Source organism: Syngnathoides biaculeatus, chromosome 7 (genome assembly GCF_019802595.1).
Source record: "Syngnathoides biaculeatus isolate LvHL_M chromosome 7, ASM1980259v1, whole genome shotgun sequence".
Lineage (NCBI taxonomy): Eukaryota > Metazoa > Chordata > Actinopteri > Syngnathiformes > Syngnathidae > Syngnathoides > Syngnathoides biaculeatus.
In genome coordinates, this window is record NC_084646.1 from 24,227,712 (window position 1) to 24,246,181 (window position 18,470).

Genomic DNA, 18,470 nt, shown 5'->3' on the forward strand with positions numbered 1-18,470 from the left:
CAGCTAACACAAGTGGTCATGGTAGCCGCCCAACTTCCTTTGGGGCAGAATAAGACTGGTATAGTAAAAGTGACCAATGAGGTATTTTTTCCAGTTGTGCATGGTGAAATCTATGGAGCCCCTAAAAGGACATTGAAAAAAAAAAAAAAACAACTTGTTTCTCATTGTAATCAGTAATGAGTAAGTTACTGATTACAATGAGTAAGTTTCTCATTGTAATGAGTAAGTGTCGAGAAACGTCTACCTATGGGTCATAGCTTATTTACCTGTTAGCCAGCGGTAGCTTCCTCCATTCAGGTAGCCGTAAACTACAACTTGATTTGAGCACACCAGCTGAGAGAATGGCAACAGAAGAGGACTTGGTCTCTTTCCTCAAAACAAGGAATATACCTGACATCGTCATCGATCAACTCAAAGAAGATAAGGTGAGTATAACTGTAAACCTTTATCACACGAATATAGCAGTATAGGCTTCATTTGTGGTTGCTAGTCTAAAATGATTGACAGTTATAACCCATGTCTTTCTTCTTACAGATCGATATTAACGTCATATGTGTTATAACAGATGAAGAGTTAGGACAGTATTTCGTCAGATATGGAGACCGAATTGCGCTCAGAGCATTTTGTCGTCGAAGAACCCCGACAGACGATAACCCGGGTGAAAGTGAGGCTGTTACAGACATGCTTATGCAACGTATAAGAGAAAGGTTCGGGAACAGAGAGCTACTACCGACCGCGGCACTATTAGAAATAAAGGTGCCGTCAAAGTCACACGCAGTGTTGAAATGGGTGGCTCCACTTTCAGAATGGCTCGTATCATCAACTCAGAGCAAGAGGTGGCGGTGGAACAGAGCACTTGTCCATTGACAAAACAGTGACTATGGCGGAGCTGCTGGAGACAGGCAAAAACTTGTTTTTTCCAAATAGACGTTCGCTCAAAGGACCATGTGAAGACATTGACTTTGATGTACGTGATTATAGTCAGAATTTAGTGGCTCGTGATGTCGCTGTCGGTCAGCTGTACGAGCAAAGTAAACTACCCATGCTGTGCATTTACACAACCTCCAAAACCAAAGTAATACAGCTCTCTGGTTTATCCTCGGACTTTGACCACACAGATGATCCACCAATAAAGGTAAGGCAGCTTCTCTTACACGTGTTTTTAATACATAGGGTATTGCACATACTAAAATAGTAAAGATACCATTTTAAGTTTGATGTTTGGGGCAGGAATTACAGTGATTTGAACCCCAGACTACAGAAATGTGAGGCAGATGCTCTAACCTGTTGTTGACTGTTGACTATATTTGGGTGGAAAGAGGAACAATGGGGCTGCATGACTATATAAACCTACAATGTGCTGATCTGCTAACAACTTTCTTTATTGTTACCAATGCAGAGATGATCTTTGAGGAGAAGATCTTACAGACATCGGCAGAGGAGGACTAGAAACAACCAAGTGGGTCACTCAGAAAGCTCCTTTGCTCTAGATAAAGCACCCACTTGCTAATTGCAGGTAAACCATGGAATAGTCTGTAATGTACTGGGTATGGAACAGGTATTGGAATAATTCTTGCCAAATTGTTTAAACAAAACTTTTTAAAATTCAAACAAAAATGAATCAAAAGTTTCAGTTTCCTGTAGTGACATTTAGGTTACATTTACCTCACACATGATCAAATTGCAGCCCATAATGTGACATAGGAGAAAAGAAAAAAAATGTGCTTGTTCTTGGAATTAACTTTCAAAGTTCATTCCAAAACTTCCATGGGATTGGATTTTGTGAGGAAAATGTTTTTTTTTTTTTTTTTTTCCCCATGTCACTTCACTTTGATATGCTTTTCGCTGTTTTTCTTGTCATCAATAACAGAGAGGAGAGGAAATTAATAACTCAAGTTCAGCGTCCGAGTTGACCGACACAGAAGCCCTTAATCCTCTATCTTCTGTAGCTCTCGGGCAATCAGCTGGCATGCATGGTTATGAGGGAGGCCATTTAATGACTGTGTCAAATGAAAATGGTGAACAATGGTTCGGTAACATTTTTGATCCACCCCTTGGCATAGAAGCATCCCCTGACGATGATGTACAGTTTGGACCAATTACTGGCGATGACGATGGCCAAGACTCCACCCTTCCCTGGAATCCGTATGAGGTAAACAGGATACAGGTATAGTAGAAGTAGAATGAAGTTATAACATTGCTAAAAAAAAAAAACACACACACACACACAAAGAAATGTATAGCCTATCGTGCTGTGAAGAAAATATTGGTCCTCTTCTCAAACCCTCATACTTTTTAAGAGAAGCATTTTCCCCTTATATTAAATCTAACCAAGGTGAACTTAAATTGCTATTTTTAAATGCTGATTTCATTTATTAGAAGAAAAAAAATCTTCAAAGTTACTTGGACCTGTGTGACAAAGTTATTGCCCCGTAAACCGAAGAACTAGTTGGGCCACCCTCAGGAGCAACAACTGTAATCAAGCATTTTCTATAACTGGCAATGAGTATTTCCATTTCTGTGGAGATATTTTTGTTGTATCTTGCAGAATTGTCTTAGTTCAACATGAAGAGCTTTTTTTAAGATCATGCCAATAAATTTAATTTCCATTTTTTTTTTGCCATTCAGAAGTCGATTTGCTTGTGTATTTTGGACCATTGTCCTGCTACAGAACCCAAGTGCGCTTCAACTTGAGATCACAAACTGATGGCTGAATATTCACCACCAGCCTTTTCTTGTAAAGAGCAGAATTCATGGTCCCCTCAATCACATCAAGTTTTCCAAAGTCCTGAAGGAGAAAACCAGCCCTAGACTATCCATTGCACTACCATCTCCATGTTTGACTTGATAGTATGTTTTTTTGACATGATCTGCTACCTGTATGTCGGATATGACATACCTTTTAAAAAGCTCAATTTTCACATCATCACCCCATATATTTTCACAAAAGTCTTGGGAATCATTCAGATCAAATGTTTTTGTGTAAAAGTAAGAGAAGCATTTATCTTCTTCTTGAGCATCAGTGGTTTTGGCCTTTGAATTCTGCCATGGGTTCCTTTTTGTTCAGTCTCTTTCTTGTTGTTATAAACAGTGATCTTAACTGAGGAAAGGGATGCTTGCAGTTCTTTAGCAGTTTTCTTGAGTTTCTTTGTGGCATCCTTGATCGCAATTGCTATTTTATTGGTAATCTTCAGAGGGCGGCCACTTCTGGGAAGGTTCACCACTGTTCCATGTTTTCTCTATTTGAGGATAGTCGCTCTTGCTTTGGTTCACTGGAATCCTAAAGATTTAGAAATGGCTTTTGAAACCCTTTCAAAACTTGTAGATGTCAGTTACTTTATTTACTTTGCACACAGGCACAGGCTAAGATACATTTTTGTCTAATAAATAAAATCGCCATTGAAAACAGCATTTTAAATTCACCTGTTACATTGGTTTATTTACATTGTTGGTTGATTAAAGTAATGAAACAATGCAAAAATACAATAATTTGGAACGGGGCCAATATTGTTTTGTTGAATAATATTTTGTTCACTATTGGATGAACTGATGAGTATGGTTTTTTTTAATATCTTGCAGTACTCTACACCAAATAATGAGCCTCTGTCATCAAGCAATGGTGCAGCATCATCAGACCCCATTAAGAGAAAAGTCCTTGTAAATTTAAGACGTGCAAACAGATGACGATTGAATAGCTTTGAAAAAGTGATGTTAACTTCTTTCAAGCACCATTTGCACATTTAGCATGTTTTTATTGCTCCTTTTATTCAATTGTTCACTTGGTTTAAAGGCAGTTAAAAAATGTTTGATACAAATACAAAGGCAGATTTTTTTTTTTTTTCTTCAAAAAAAAAAAATGCTATTGATAGCTTTTTTTTTGTTAGTCTCACAGATGCTCACCGAATAGAATACTGGCTCGGGTCATTAGATGTGTGGAAAATCAGATGAACCCAGTTGTTTCAAAACATTTTGTGGGTTATCCTGACCGGATGTATGAGAATCTACACAGACATGAAGCAAAAACAATTGTTGGTCCAGTATATATATATATATATTTAAAATAGGTATAATAGATTAATGGGGATTCACAATGAAAATGGTGTTTTGAGAGAAACCACAACCACAGCAGCAAAAAAAAAAGTTGACACCCCTGGAATAAACCATAATGGATTGTGAATACCTGAGCCCAAAGGTAGTTAGGTCTCAAATTAGAGGGCTGTTATTATCTCATGCCTCAAATGGAGGTATAGATCCGATGCCTGATAAGGGTCAGCTGGAAGATGCATCTGTCACTCCACCATCAGAATATTGCAGATGTTGTAGATTTCTGTGTCCCATGGGACTGTTAGACGAAATTTGCAGTCCCTCCAACACAACTGTACATCTGTTTTGTCAACTGGGGATATGCAGTCACAAGTTGAGTAGTGTTCTGGGAACGCGTACATGATTTGGGGACGGCCATTGGGTACCCTGGGATTCTTCGATGGTCTGATGATGTGTGCATCCCACACATGGTTTGTCTCATCTAATTCATCCTGGAGAAGGAGGTAATGATGCCGCATTATAGAGTGTAATAGAACAGTTTATTTTTCATGTTATGGCTAGCATTTTGGTGATAGGATATCTCGAACCAAATCATTTTAAAAGTTGCTGTTTTTATTAAACAAATGGGGGGGGGGAAATAACATGAAATAAAATGTCCAAGACCAAAGAAATAGATGCATTGCTTTAGATGTGTCACTACCATGTAGCGCTCCAAACCTGATGTGAAAACAACTATTGGGGCAAAAACATTGCTGGCCAAAAGTCACTGAACCCTTTAGTTAGGTAACACAGAAGGTCAGAATCATTGAATCAATTGTAAGTGCATCAGAGTTACTACTGTACTTTAAATGAATATATACACTCATAGTGAAATACAAGAGCAACTACGTTTTTAATGTAACTTTCTGTTGTGGATCCGGGATGAATGGGTAAGCATTTTCATTGTTTGAAAATTGAACATTAAATTACACAGTTTACCTGAATTATTCCCAGGTACCAGAACTGAATGAGATTTCTGTCCAAATATGTCCCGTCGAACAAACCACGGTCTTTCAGGTCAGTAAATAGAGAGATGTAGAATTCAATTGATTCCCTTCTGAGGAAGCCCCACCAACTCTCTATGCGCTGATTAGCTGTGCTTGCGCCTTTGATGTAACTATCAATACTGGTGCCATCGTGAATGTTGCAACAGAGATATCGCTGAAAGTAGCCCTAGACTATCCATTGCACTACCATCTCCATGTAGTGACTTTTACGTTCTCTGAGCCCCGGTCGTCTCTTGCAATCCTTGGAGTACCGCCTAATCTGTGGACTGTCTCCATGTAGTAACCAACGATTTTTGGGTCGCTGTTGGTTGAGAACGCATTCATCCAGATGATTTTTCGGGAAAACCCACGAATGCAGCCATTCATGCATATCCTTAATGGTTTCAGTTTATCGTATGAGTCGAAATGCCAAATGTAGTTGGGACCTTTTGCGAAATAGCTTCAGCGATGGAGGAGTCTCCTCCTTTTGAGTTCAACATTTCTTGGATCAAGTTCTTTTAAAATGAAGCGCACCTGTTCTTTCTTGACATGTAATCCATCCTCCTTGCATTTTGTGTACACTCACCTGTAACCACAGAGCTGACCAGATGTTTGTAAATGTTCTTGGATAAAATGAACTACATGATCCAAAATGGTGTATTCTTTGCGCCGATCCAGACTAAAAGACTTCAAAATTATTTTTAAGTGTGTCTCAGACACAACATAATGGTGACGATTTGAAAGTAAAGCAGCAATGTCTTTATAATAAAGTCCCAGATGAAAATAGAACTGAACTAACTCCTGTATTGTCATTGTTGCCTAGAAATGCAAACCAAAATGAAAAAGGGTCTTTTATACATGCACACAGGCAATGGACCAGTTACTCATTACAATGAGAAAGTTACTCATTACAATAAGAAGCAAGTTTTTTTTTTTTCAATGTCCCTTTAGGGGCTCCGTAGAAATCATAACTGGGATGTCTCATTTAAGTCTCACTCCATGCATATCAACAGTGTCATTCATTGATGTAGTATTTTTTTATATAAATGCATAATTTAGGATGTTTTAATTTTTCATGAAAATTTAATTCAAATTTCACCATCAGCACGACGAACCCTGAGACACTCAAAACCAAGACATCTACCATTAACCACGAGTCATCCACCACCAAACATGAGCGTCTCCCATTCCTCCAAAGAGAGTTGGCCCATATAAGAAGCAACTAAGCCAAATGTCTACCAATAACTCGTCTTAAGACCTTTTTGTCATATTTGTGCTTTTGCATTGTGCGTGTGTTGTTGTTCAGGGTCCCCCCCCCCCAAAAAAGGGCATCAAGACCATAGGGCAGCACAAGAAGAGGACATCAACATTGCACAGATAAAATCTCTGCCCAACTTCATTGTCCTTGTACAGAAGGTGACAGAAGATCTGATTAAGTATGGAAAAAGTTGAGTTTTTGAGTTTAGATGTAGAAAGTTGGAGGGGTAACCGTCAAGGAAAATATCAAACGGATCCCAAAGAGGTAATAGAATATTATATATTTTGTACACAGTCTTTTTCTTTTTTATCAGTAATATGCAGTTGAGAATCAGGTGAAGATTTTGTACTTGATTTAACTTTCAAACAATATTGTATTTATTAATACAATTGAAAGTATTTTGTGTGCTGTTTGCAGACTTCTGAACAATAAGGTCCTGCAAATGGTCTTTCTACAAACAAAATATGGATTCTTGCATTTGATAGATTCCTAACTGATAGTTATAGTGTTTGCCAGACATAATAATAACCAAGTCTCTTAATTTTGAACTCAAGATTGTGTCTTGAGAAACCACGAGGGGACCTTGAGTGATGTGCAAAGTGCGGCCACGTCATGTCTGAAATGTGCACCTGACAGATGCGATGGCAGTGGCAGGAAACAGGACGGGAGGAACCCAGATGGACAGTAAATATGAGAGACACGTAAAATTTGCATAGTGGAATATTATATTTTATTTTCTTTGTAACATAATTTAAGCAAAAAGTTATTTGTTCTAAATGTTAAATGTATGACTGTGGGCTGAATAACCCAATTGTTTGTAATTGTCTGTAGTTTGATTGACAGTCTGGTTTCACTCTGCATAATTAAGGTTTCAATCTATAATGTTTTAATGTCTCAATTTCCATGTAGCATGGCAATGTTGTTTCCATGTTCTAAGGCAACGTTGATTGTATCTGGGATTGTCACGTTAATGCAATTTACGAATACAATGTAGAAGCAATGATGTTCCAGTTCATTAGAACATTTTTTTAGCAGGGTAGCAGTCATTGTATTTTGTATAAAACTTTTCAACATCGCAGTCGATGCCACAATTCATCAGTCCTCATGCTGACTCTGTGTGATTGTTTTTATTTAAGGATGGAAGATAAAATTATTTAACAGAAATTTGACAATACAATAGAAAGCTTAACTATTTATGTGCAGCTCCATCTTCAACAAAATTAGGGTGCAAATGTAAAAAAAAAAAAAAAAAATTTTTTTTTTTTTTTTTTACAGAATGCGAATGTTTAAATCCATTTAAGGCAGTTGCACTTTTTAGCCAAATGCAATTGTTCGTCCTTTGCCCGGAATGTGATTTTTTTTTTTTTTTTTTTCCCCCCCAGCCAAGACAACACAAGCCAGACAGCCTGGATGAGCCACAGTTCACTTGCTTTGATTGTTTTGGAACAAAAAAGACTTTCTGGCCACCAAGGCTGTCATTCCTGGAGCAAGCCTGAGGTCAGATGAGTGGGATGGTCAAAACCAAAGCAAATCACAGTCGCCTGATGAAAATTTCGAGGTCAGAACCCTGATTCATAGAGAACTTATTTTTTTTAGAATATTTTAGTCATTTTTCATAGTTTAATTTTAGGCTATGATCTTGTAGCAGTGACCACAAGCGGCAGTTAAAGAATTCGAATGCCCATTTCTCTTTGAAGGCTAGGTCAGAAGACAATGTTACTCTAGTGGTCGGCAATGCAATACACCTGTAATGGGAAACAAAATTAGGTGTGTGCCTAAATTATGGAGTAATTGTCAACATTATCAAATCAGATAAAGATTTTTCATCAAAGTGACAAAAAAAAGTTATGGTAATGATCATGATGACAGACAATATGTAGGGGCCAATCAGAACTATCATTTCAATAGAAAATGAATTTGTAATGATCATCAAACTTTATAGAAAAACAATGTGTTGAGGAGGTAAAGTTACTAACATACCATTTGTATTACATGGTCAGGGAAAAGACTGGCAATTTTTAAATTCATTGGAAAAGGTGATGTCATATTTTTACATTGCCTACATATCATGAACATATTTTACAATAAAAAAAAACCTCACGGCTCAACAACAAACAAAAACCTCATAAAAAGTAGATACAGTAATTTGTTTATAATACCTACTGCCATCTAATAGAAGACCTCGGTGGCATAAATAGATGAACAAAGATACAGACAGATATTTTTGACAATTTAAATACATAGGAAAGGTGTCAATTTTGGTCTTGTTGGATCTCAGCGCACCTTTTGATACGGTAGATCACAATATACTGCTAAACATGTTGGAAACGTGGGTAGGACTAAATGGAATGGTCCTTAAATGGTTTCAGTCCTATCTGGAGGAAAGGAACGACTTTGTGACCATTGGAGGTGCTCGGTCTCAGCGAATGGCAATGACCTATGGGGTCCCTTCAAGGGTCAGTTCTTGGACCTCTCCTGTCCAGCCTGTATATGCAACCCTTGGGTCAAATTCTTCAAAACTTTAATTTTGACTACCATAGCTATGCAGATGACAAACAGTTATATTTAGCAGTCTCCAAATGACTACAGTTCAATTGAGGTATTGTGGCACTGTCTAAATCAGATAAATAACTGGATGAGCCAAAATTTTCTTCAACTAAAATCACTACAATTGTTTTTGGCAATAAAGAAAAGAGAATTGCTGTTAGTAACCAAAGACCAAGTCCGAAACCTTGGTGTTCTGATTGATTCCGACCTGACTTTCAAGAATCATATCAAATCAATCACAAAAACTGCCTTCTACCATCTGAAGAACATACCTAGAGTGAAGTCTTGTATGTATCAAGCAGACCAGGAAAAGCTCATCCATGCTTTTATTTTGAGTAGACTTGACTATTGTAATGGTCTTCTGATTGAAATTTGCTTCAGTCACAAGTCTATCCATCCATCTATACATCCATTCATCTATCCATCTATCTATCTATATATCGTACATGAAAAGTTCATTTAAATAAACTCATGCCTCCTGAGAGGTGGAAAAGCAGGTGTTTTGTGTAAAAACTTGTGAGTTACTGCAGGCCTGGCATACTCATTATAGCATTTTATATATATATATATATATATATATATATATATATATATATATAGCATACAGTGTTTGTTTTTATGCATTTTGACAACACTGTAAGCAAATGACAAAAAAATAAACCACACACCCCAAACTTTATGAGATTGTTGTCATGTGAATACATACTATATTGTTTATTTACTACACTATCAATAGCTCCATTAACAAACCTCAGTGATGCAGATTGTCTTTCCTGTTCCCCCTCACAGGATTTGTTATGACTTTGTTGCTTGGGAATGCAAATATAAGTGTACTTTCAGCCAGCACTAGAAGGAGGTTGCACCCAAGAACAATAACTCTATCTTGATGAGAAATCTGTATCTCCTATGAGAAAGAAAGACATGCTTACTTTTTTTCTCCAAGGCTATAATTTGCACAGACTTTCTTCCCAGATAGATGTGATTTTTTTTTTTGTGTATCTTTTTATTCGTATGCCAGCTTTACAGTACTTTGGCTGCATGCTTTTGGTGCTGAAGTAATCTGGTGTCCATCTATTAAAAGAACTCAGCTCCTCTTCATTTAGTTGTTTGGCCCCATGGGAACCCTGCAATATCTTTCAAGCCATTCGGCTGCACAGAAAATCCAGTTTTTTTGTCAAGGTCATTGCAGGGACAAACCATTCAAGTCGGACGGTGCTCTGTTTTTGCTGTCAGGACAGATGACAAAAAGACAAAATAACTGCCAGCTATGAGGACACAAAAGCAGCGACTGTACCATCCGTGACTTTCTGACCTTTCATTAGGAGGAGAGTGACAGCGAGGGAAGACAGCTGGTCAGAGGAGAAAATGAGCCCTCACTAAGATTATGAATACTTCTTTGTATCAGAGGAGGAAAGAAGAGGGCTTTAACAAGCCTGTTATTTGTTTCGTTTTTGATGATGGTTCAAATCAGTTTTGATTAAAAAAAATAACCATTTAAAAAGTGGAGAAGAGCGTTCTCCAAGGGGCCTTTTTGAGCAGTTAGGATCTAAAAGGGTCCTTTGGAAATCATACTTCAAAACAGTGTGTTTTGCATGAGGCCTGCTGTTTAATCACTTGCACATGAGGGAAGAAACAACAAATGTTGGAAGAGCTGAAACAAAAAAAAAGGAGGAGGAGGATGAGGGAATCACAGGGATGAGAGCAGGAGGGCACTTGGGGCCAAAGACTTTGACGCCCTGGCTTGCTTTGAAGCAGTTGGAGGATGCTGAGGTCATCCTCGAGGACCAAACACAAGCGGTCCCTTCTCTTACAAGTTGAATTTATTCTGTGGACTAGCTCGTAACTCAATTTACTGGAATATTGTGCTTCACCTATCTCGGATTCACTGCATTGCGACTTTTTTTCATATTGGGCATAACTCACCATATTGCATAATTTTGAGTGTATGCTGTAATTTTTTTGTGGTAAAATAAAACACTTCCCATTTGTACTCAGGAAAATAATAAAATTAATTTAAAATTCATTAAAACACCTTACAAGGGCTGCGATTGGCTAGCAACCAGTTCAGGGTGTACCCTGCCTCCTGGCCAATAACAGCTGGGATAGGCGCCAGCACTTCCGCGACCCTTGTGAGGATAAGCAGCTCAGAAAATGGATGGATGGATATTACAAGGGCTAATATCTACACATTGTACAGTATTACAGTGAATTACTGCATGTTTAAGGGTTTAAAAGATTTGTACATCGTATAGTTTACATACATACTGTACATAGTATATAGAAAATATTTATAAGCGTATAGCAGAGATTAATATGAGTGTGAGGAAGCTTAAGCATCTGCAGAGGTTCAGACTGGAGGCTGAAAAACTTCAGGAGTCCCACTGGGTCCCACAGAATCATACAAGTAATTTAATTTTAAATCAATCTATTGGGTAGGAGCGTGTGCAAACGTCCCTGGCAGCAGGAACAAAAGTCACCAGGAGCACGTAGGAGTGGGAACTGTCTGACAGCAAACTCATTGGGAGAGGAAACCATGACAAGAGCAGAAACCGTGGTTTTTGCGTGTTTCTGTAAAATTTTGGATCAGGATAGAGTGGGAGTGGACTCAATCGCCGTTGGAGTGGGAGTGACCTAGATTCAGACTCCATGCCTGTGTCAGCCTCTAATTCATACAGCTTTGACATATGTTCCTCCCAGCTCCTCAGATCTACGAGACACACGTGCTAACGAGCTGTCCACTATGTAAAAACACAGTACATTTAAATTAAACCATCCATACAAATGAGTAACCTCAGGACTCAAGCTCGGGTTGGCCATGTGGTAAATTCAATTCTATTCAGTAAACGGCTGAAAGAGCTTTGGCGACTGACGCTTTCCGTTCTTTTCTCACTTCACTCAAGCGGAGCCGTATGTGAAGCTCACTCGTAACTCAACTTTGAGCTTGCAAGACGAAGCCATAAAACATTGACCAAGCGACAGTGTAACGTATCATTCAATAACACTGTAGGTTTGCAGCTTCAAATCCTGCTGCAGACCAAATAAAATATGGAGGAGAGAACTGGGTTTGCAGATGTTAGTCTTGTTTCTGAAGACTATTTAGGTCACCGTGAACGCAGAACAAGACAATAAAAGTCCTTAAGCTCAGATAAAGGACACACGCCCCCATCAATCTTATTGCTGAATGTATGTGGACTAGCTCTTTTCAAGAAAAGAAGAAAAAAAACATCTTAAAATTGGTAGGCCTCCTGAAAACACCTTACAGCTTCCAATACATATATACAAAACATTTCATAACCTGTATCTCTCTGTCTGTTGTGCCTAAACAGCAACTCCAGACACGAACGCTCATGCTTGTTGATGTTGATTCACTAGTACGTTTTCCAAAATGCATGCCTAGAAAATTAGTTGCGAATATCCTATTTCTACGTAGAGCTTTTTGTGATTATTCTCATTATCCTGAACTGTCCTCTCACTCTTTTTACGGGAGTGACTGGCAATACATCGTCACTCCCACCAACCAGCAGTAGCACTCCCTGGCTTCCTCCTCCTGTCCCATCCCATTATGACCTTCTTGCAACTTGTCGCATCTCTCCCTCACAGTGTAGCATCACCTCCTTCCCAGTCCACATTTGGATAAAATCCGACTCCTACATGATGTTATTGTTGTCACTCGCTGTTGTTGTGTTGTTTTTCTTTTGGCTGTGTTCTCTCTATTCTGTCTGTCATCTCAAAGCTGGTTCAGTCTGACTGCATTTCCAACAAATATCCCTCTCAATACAAACAGAGGGAGTGTATCAAATTTTCCTGTTGCACCGCAAAATTACTGAGGCATGAAAAAGGGTACTGATCCACCATACTCCAAGGTTAAATTTTTTTTTAACAGTTTAAGAAGATCCAATGAAAAGGGAAAACAGAAACTACCTTTTCATAGAACAATATACCAGTTCCTTATTTATTAAAAGCACCGTGACATTGTGGCAATTGTTGTTTTTCCATTCATCATTGTATAGACAAATCCTTTTAGAGCACACAAGATCTGATTCCTTTGGCCCAACACTACAACTATAAAGGCAGTGTTGGAAGAGTATACGATTTGTGCAGCCAAAAATATTACAAATGATTACAAGTATGACTGTCTTGAGGCATTGCTGCTGTTATGAAGTTCATTTCTCATTTTTTTCCATGCCTGATTTAAAATAAGTTCTTCCAGTTGTGAATGTGATTCTTGACGTATAAAACATTTTTCACCACGAACAATGAAGTGTCCAAAGCCAAGTCGTCCCTTTTGAAACAATTTGATGAAATGCATCACCTCACACTTTCACGTGTCTAAAGTTATAGGAAAAATTGTTTATTTACACCCCATATTGGGTGACAAACCTTGTACTGTAAGTGCAAAGGCACAAAGGAGAACAGGACTCAGTTGAGCACAGACCTCTCCCAAAGTTGAACTGTTAAAAGAAAACACTGGATCTCGTTCCTGGTGACAACAACAACACAAGTCAACAAATGACAACGCTAAGCCAATAACACAAATCATAACACTTCTGAAGTGGGTGGAACGAGCAGAGTTTGACCCATGGGGGGGGGGGGGGGGAATGGCAATTAGTAGGGTTTTGCTTTCTTTGTGCAAATACGTTACCAGTTTACTTTTTGGTTCAAGGAAAACTACCAAACACCACCATTAATACAAGGCGAAGCTAAAAAGTAATGGCCCAATTTAATTTTATTCACAACTGAATTTCTTTTCCAGATGTTTTTACGATTTGTAGTTTAAATACTTGTTTCAAGGTTTATTTAATTAAAAAGAAGTTTTGTTTATGCATGTCCTCTTCCTGTCAGACTTTGTGGAAATTATATAATTGTTGGATGCCCGTCAGAAACCAAGAGCTGTGACTGAACTTCTTGGAAGGGGAACTGCCACTAAACATTTGCTGTCAAAAAGTTCGTGTCCAGGATCAAAGGTGAAGAACAAGAGTGTCGTGCCTCTGTTCTCTGCTAATGTGGTTTTAGCTGTTTCAGTTGTCTGTTACCTGGTGATTGGTTAAGTGCAACAGAAGCAGGGAAGAGGGCACTGGATTATTGGATTGCAATGTTCTCTTCCATTGTCCTCGTCTTTCACATGGTGTGCATAGTTTACTATTGGCTCAAGTACTTTAGTGTTCATTGCGGTACCTTCCGTGTTTGACACTCGACCTGTCACTTGTAATCCAGTGCGGATTGTTTTTCCCCCTTGGCATCTGCTGTGGCACCGATCATTTATCTGATTTAGAACTGGATTATTGACACTTATTTCACGCTGCCTTTTTTGTTGTTGTTACCATTTCCCATGGTTTGTACTGTTTCAGCTTCTGCTCGTATGTTACGCACACTTTTATAATCCCTTTCCCCTTGTATGTAAAATTCTGATTTTGATTAATAAATTGTGTGTATGCAACCTAACCACATGTCTACCTTTAGTGTCCTTATTCTCTCAATGTTACGCAACAAAGACCCATCTTTGATTGACCTTTGTAACAATGAAAGCACTCATGAAGTTATTTGTTCCTTTGCCTGGACAACCAAAACCCATCACCCAAATTCACCTGATCTGGCACGTTCAAATTCTAAACATTTTATACCTTTTAAAGAAGGAGTTAGGAGTCAGCAGTTCTCTGATGACGAACAAGTTAAGAAAGCTGTAAAAAGTGGTTGAAAACAACCTCCTAAATTTTACGAGGCTGGTATACATGCCCTTGTTCATTGATGGATAGTCGGTGTTGAGGAAAAAGGGGGATAATAAAGTAGCAGTAAAAGCCCCACTTTTGGGTGTTATTTATGTGTATATTGCCATTTTATTGCAAAGTTAGAAGAAAATTGAACTCCTTACTTTTTGATTGCCCCCATAGCTTTTTTGGAGTATTTGTTTTATTTTTTTTATCCTTCCATACCTTGCGCACTGCAACAGCAACCAAATTGAGAAAGAAAGCTATGCGAACTGCCAAAGACATTGCAGTAATGCACTAATGGTGATATTTTTTTTCATCTACAGATGAAAAATGAATTCATAGATGATACGCTGTGGCGACCCCGAAAGGGACCAGCCGAAAGAAGCACACACACACACACACACACACACACTGTAAACAGAGAATGTGGGAAGAAGAAACTTCTAAGTGACTAATTTGCAATTACCACCCGAAATTGCACACCAAGTCCAATTTGCAGTTAGTCAAATATATAACATTTTAGTAATTCTGAATGAACCTGGTGGGTTTTTCCATTATTTTTTTTTTGTTTGGTGAGCTTCTGTTGAAAATTTAAATGTAAAGAAAGAACATTGGGTTGCAAATTTAATATATTGTATTTTGTTTAATAAAGCTAAAAAATGCAATGCAATTACAGTAGGTGTATCAATGATTTTAAAGAATTAGTTTTAGCAATATCGTCATAAAAGAAAAAAAAAAACATTTTATAAAAAGAATACCTTCAAATCTCAGGCCATGATTCTTAGCTGGGAAAGAGTGGAGACCCCATGGTGGGTCAGGGAGGCAATCCTGCCCCAAGTGGAGGCAAGTATCTCAAGTATCTCGGGGTCTTGTTCACAGCTCAACAGGCGGATCGATGCAGTGTCTGCAGGGATGCAAACCCCGTATTGGTCGTATTGGTGACGAAGGAGCTGAGCCGAAAAGCAAAGCTCTCGATCTACGTTCCTAACCTCATTTATAGTCGCGTGCCGTCAGTCGTAACCAAACGAACAAGATCCCAAATACAAGCGGCTGAAATGAGTTTCCTCCTCAGGGTGTCCTGGCTCTCCCTTAAACATAGGCAGAGGGGTGAGGGGGTCAGACTTAAGCAGCTTGTTCTCCGCATCGAGGAGCTAGGTAAGGTGACCGAGGCATTTGGTTAGGTTAATTTGTGTGTCAGACCCCCCTATTTTTATGCAGTAACTCAAGAGAAGTGTCCCCTGTCTTTCTTTGTTCATCACTCTGTCATCATGCTCGGTTGCATAGACAGTATTTGGGAACTGAATACTAAATAACAGCTAAAGGGCATCTTGTTCATGCTGACCTCTCCAATGCACACATGTACAAACACACAGACACGCACAAACACACACTTTATTACTTTTCACTATCTTTCATGGCTATCTATGAAGCCAAATCCAGCTCTATGTTGTTCTTTTGGCTGCGCAGATAATCCAGAGCCTTGACAGGCCATCCTCCAGTGAGTTAGTTAATACAATCAGCTTTCATTTCGTTGTAAAGCTAATGTTTATGTTAACCAGTACAATCCAAATTTTTGGCCAAGATTCCTTGTTTTTCTTTTTTAACATTAATTTCACAGTTGAAGTAGTTACCACATCATTCACCTTCTCTCCCGCAGAGGGATGCAAACTGAACAATTTTCAACATAGGAATATGTAAGAAGATTATATCGTGTGACACTTGATATGGGTTTTTTTTTTTTCTCTGAATGACTAAAAATGATTTTCTTGGGTGACTTCATAGGCAGTGGTTTCCTGCCAAAACTTGCAGCCAAACCTAAATGCTGACTTCAATAGGAAAATCTGACATGCACATTTCATGCGATAAGGCTTTTTCATGAGTGCTTGTGAATAGAGACTGCAATCCTTATGCCTGCCCTATGTTACTGGGCCTTGTGTTTATTTGAGTTTATAAGATTCAATCTGCCTGGAAACCTCCCTAAATTTGGCACAGACAGACCAGAAATCCCATTTCAACCATCTATGGGTCATGCAAGGTGATTGATCCCACCCCGAGAAAACTTAATACATTTCAGAATCAGCTTTCAGAATCCAAATGGTTCAACCTGGAGTTGAACCACATGCTCCCTATTAAATTCACTGCCCTTTTATCGTAAGGCATTAATGTGTCTACTGTAGCAGAGATGAATGTTGGCCACGGCCATTAATCTTTTAAGCTTGTATTGATTCGTTGGTTAGATATTTTGTTAGACATTCAAACAAACAGTCGCCATCAGTTGTGTTTGTGGCCTCGAGTGGCTTGGCAAGCATCTGCGTAGCTCTGTATGTGTGAAGGAAGATTATTTTGACAAGCCTGTCAATTTCAACAGGCAATAATTATGTATATGTAATCCAAAACCACTTTATGGAATTTATGAACATACTCTATAGCAGCAGTGCCCAGACTTTTTTACCCCAAGATCTACTTCTCAAGTATCCAGCCTCTCGCGATCGACGGGTGGGGAGGCGGACATATTTTTTTTTTTTTTAGAATGACAGATGAAATAGAATTCCCAAGTCACAAAGATCTACCCACTACATAACTGCAAAACATATTTATTTTAAAGTATGATGAGGATTTTTTTTTTAATGTGTAAATGTAAGTTTCTGTGCCTTGCATAACGGCATGAGGCAATATTACACAACATAATTAACTTTAAACATTTTTTGTAACTATCTGAGTTCACGTTAAATGCAGCCCTATGGGGGCACAACCAGTGCAATCTGTAGGCCGGTCCAAAGCCCGGATAAATGCAGAGGGTTGTGTCAGGAAGGGCATCCGGCGTAAAAACTGTGCCAAACAAATATGAGCGTTCATCTAAAGAATCCCATACCGGATCGGTCGTGGCCCGGGTTAACAACGCCTGCCCCCGGCACTGCTAACCTGCAGGGCGTCGGTGGAAATTCAGCTACTGTGGGTCGAAGACAAAGAAGAGGAGGAAACCGGATCCAGCGTCAGAAGAAAAAGAGGAATGCACAGAGCCTACAATTGAGTGTAGGGAATTTTAATGTTGGGACTATGACAGGAAAAGCTCCGGAGTTGGTTGACATGATGATTAGGAGAAAGGTTGATATTCTGTGCATCCAAGAGAGCAGGTGGAAAGGTAGTAAGGCTAGAAGTTTGGGAGCAGGGTTTAAATTATTCTACCACAGAGTAGATGGGAAGAGAAATGGAGTAGGGGTTATTTTAAAGGAAGAGCTGGCTAAGAATGTCTTGGAGGTGAAAAGAGTATCAGATCGAGAGATGAGACTAAAATTTGAAATTGAGGGTGTTATGTATAATGTGGTTAGCGGCTATGCACCACAGGTAGGATGTGACCTAGAGTTGAAAGAGAAATTCTGGAAGGAACTAGATGAAGTAGTTCTGAGCATCCCAGACAGCGAGAGAGTTGTGATTGGTGCAGATTGTAATGGACATATTGGTAAAGGAAACAGGGGCGATGAAGAAGTGATGGGTAAGTACGGCATCCAGGAAAGGAACTTTGAAGGGCAGATGGTGGTGGACTTTGCAAAAAGGATGGAGATGGCTGTAGTGAACACTTATTTCCAGAAGAGGGAGGAACATATCGTGACCTACAAGAGCGGAGGTAGAACCACGCAGGTAGATTATATTTTGTGCAGACCATGTAATCTGAAGGAGGTTACTGACTGTAAAGTAGTGGTAGGGGAGAGTGTAGCTCGACAGCATAGGATGGTAGTATGTAGGATGATTCTGGTGGTGGGTAGGAAGATTAAGAAGACAAAGGCAGAGCAGAGAACCATGTGGTGGAAGCTGAGAAAGGAAGAATGTTGTGCGGCCTTCCGGAAAGAGGTGAGACAGGCTCTCGATGGACAACCGAAGCTCCCGGAA

The 18,470-nt window shown here is 39.0% G+C and overlaps 1 protein-coding gene across 2 annotated transcripts in view; it reads right to left on the minus strand.

The window, feature by feature from the left end:
• The window catches only part of ror1 (receptor tyrosine kinase-like orphan receptor 1), a 154,124-nt gene that overhangs the window by 69,865 nt on the left and 65,789 nt on the right, over nucleotides 1–18,470 (minus strand). Inside the window, exons 2-3 of one of the 2 annotated variants that reach the window (XM_061825765.1) lie at nucleotides 15,572–15,670; nucleotides 15,341–15,486 (exon numbers count right to left, since the gene is read on the minus strand). The exons of the other annotated variant lie outside the window; for it this stretch is intronic. The gene's annotated coding sequence lies outside the window, so the exon portion shown is untranslated. The remainder of the gene's footprint in view (nucleotides 1–15,340; nucleotides 15,487–15,571; nucleotides 15,671–18,470) is intronic. 2 annotated transcript variants of the gene reach the window in all.